Here is a 2839-nt window from a genome sequence, read left to right on the forward strand (position 1 = left end):
TATATAATTCACCCCTGGGCGGAAGTGGTATTGCTAGGGTGGTTTCAAGAACATCATGGTTTATACCCTCTGTATGCAAGTGGAATGCAGCCCAAGATGAAAAAGATCAGACAGACTTAGTGACTAGTAGTTTCCATGTACGACCACTGGCTAAATGGGCTCTAGCTTAGTTGATCAGTTGTGGAACCCTTACCCGGATGTGCCAGCAGATGTAGATATAATAGTTGGGATGGGCCTCCTGTTGGGAGTTGGGGACTGCTTCTGAAAGACTTCATCTCAATCTTAGGGTTGGGTCCAATGGGTAAAGCGTACTAAACTCTGCAGAGTACTAAAACTAATTATGATTATACGTGTCCCCGATTATGGACAAATTTGAGCGACTATGCCATTACAGTTGTTGGATGATCTTGGCAAATGTGACACTTAGTAATATTCATGGAAAAACATAATAAAGGGTAGGTTGGAGTTGATTTTGCTAATTCAACCTTGTGTATTTAATTGTAGTAATAAAAGAACTAAATAAAAAAATTGACTATTAGGTAGTTATGAGGACAAAATCAGCTTTCTGCAAAACAAACCACAAGCCTTCCTTTTATTGTACTATGCATATACATGTAGGCATGTTATTATTTCCCTTTAAGTATTGACCTATACAGATGCAACGTCTCATGTTGCAGAATATTCAGACGAAAAGTAAGGTACCGTTAGGGTCGTGAGTCTGCACTCAGCATCGCCAATGGGCTATGATGGGACTCGTCATTATTCTCTGCTACTTTCCGCTGTTTGATTGAATAAAGCAAGCCAAGTGCTATGCAGATTGTTTTATTTTATACATTCTGGATCATACGTTGTAATAAATGATGCACTTGCTATTATGATATTCATCTATACTATGTGTGCTAGAGAGTTCGATCCAGGGACTAGCACGGTAAGCACAGAGACTCAAATCCTTCGAGGTTTGGTCGTTACAACTACCTTCTGGTCGATCTGTCCTCTTCACTACGGTTTCGAGTACTCCCTCGATTGAGCTAATCACGCCACTCGGATTCACTCCTCGAGGCTAGGAAAACATGTGCGGCAACCAAGAAACCAACTCAAGGGCCCTGCATTAATACATCCGGCCACATGTCCTGGCTGTTGCCCGCTATTTAGACATGTACACGCCCGACATGAGCCGCACTGCATGATGTCTGATTCCATTCCTCCTGCGTACACCCCCTCCGTCATGACCGTGAGCTATAGAGCAATGTGGGAGCGGGTGTCGACGTAGCCGAAGCACAAGTTGGTTGGCCCTATGGACGTCTGGGAGGCCCATCCTGCCTGACGCATAGAGTCCGGCTTTGCCAGCAAGCTCGCCGGAGGTGAGCGACGATGACCTCAAGATGGAGGAGGCATCCGAAGATGATTTGGTGCCCCCGCCCGCGTCAGTCCATGCTGACTTGACCATGGAGCGGGTGTAGGCGCACTTCAACTCCATCATGGCATAAGAGCAGCCGACGCCGCAGCCTGTGTTGGCGTTCCGGCAGGCAGAGGAGGATGAGCGCTCCAACCTCGCCCTCCTCGCGGATTACCGACTGGTGGAGGGCCACAAATACGGCGAGTTCATGAGCGAGGTGGCCATGGAGGTGGTGAACCCGTACTTCATAGCGGCGCAGCTGGCTCTCTACAAGGCCACATGCAGTGGTTGAGACGCAGTCGAATGAGGCACTACTAGGGAAATGCTTGTTACAAGTGACGCCTTAGTAGTAGAGCTAGAAATGAAAAGAGCGCTACTGATAAGTGGGACCCAACGATCCCACCGACGCTAGCTGTAGTAGCAGCGCGGCCCAAAATACAAAGTTACTGCTAAGATTTTAGCAGTAGCGCTTTCTTTGACAACACCGCTACTGCTAATGGGACCTACGTACTTAGTAGTAGCGCTGCTCCTGACAAGCACTACTACTAAGCACCATAGCAGTAACGCTTTCAGGAAAACATCGCTACTGCTAGGCGTGGCTGGTGCCACCTTTTCACCCCTCCCCTGCCCCTCCCCCCTTTGCCCTCTCCCCCTCCTTTCCCCTCTCCCCTCTATAAGTTAGTTCTCCACCATTGTTGCTCTTCTTCTCTCTTCCTTCTACCTCTCTTCTCTTGTAACGCCCCGGTTTCAATACGCCAGGTGTCCGCCAGTTATTTGCTGTCCTTGCCATGTCATTTGCTTGCGTGTTGCATTTTATCATGTCATCATGTGCATCTCTTTTTGCATACGTGTTCGTCTCATGCATCCGAGCATTTTCCCCGTTGTCCGTTTTGCAATCCGGTGCTCCTATGTTACCTGGCGTTACCCTTTTGTCTCTCGTTGTGAGCGGGTGTCAAACTTTCTCGGAATGGACCGAGTTTTGCCAAGCGGCCTTGGTATAGCACCGGTAGACCGCCTCTCAAGTTTCGTGCCATTTGGAGGTCGTTTGATACTCCAACGGTTAACCGGGTAACCGTAAAAGCCCTCTTTGTGCTGCAGCCCAACACTCCTCCAAAGTGGCCCAAAACCCACCAAACTACCTTCCATGCTCTCGGTCGTTCGATCACGATCGCGTGGGCGAAAACCGCACCTCATTTGGACACTCCCACCTCCTTCTACCTATAAATATGTGCTCCCCCCCCCCCCGGATTTTTCGCGCAAATGAAACCCTAGCCCCGCTCCTCCCTGCCGCCGGACATGTCCGCCTCCGCGTCGGACGTGTCCACCGCCACCGCCACATCGCTCCGTCCAATGAGAGGCCGCCACGTCACCGCGCCGCCGCCCACAGCCAATCGAGGCGCGCCACGCGTCCCCGCCAGATCCCCACAGCGCCGCGGCCTGCGG

Source organism: Triticum dicoccoides, chromosome 1B (assembly GCF_002162155.2).
Source record: "Triticum dicoccoides isolate Atlit2015 ecotype Zavitan chromosome 1B, WEW_v2.0, whole genome shotgun sequence".
In the NCBI taxonomy this organism is placed as follows: Eukaryota; Viridiplantae; Streptophyta; class Magnoliopsida; order Poales; family Poaceae; genus Triticum; species Triticum dicoccoides.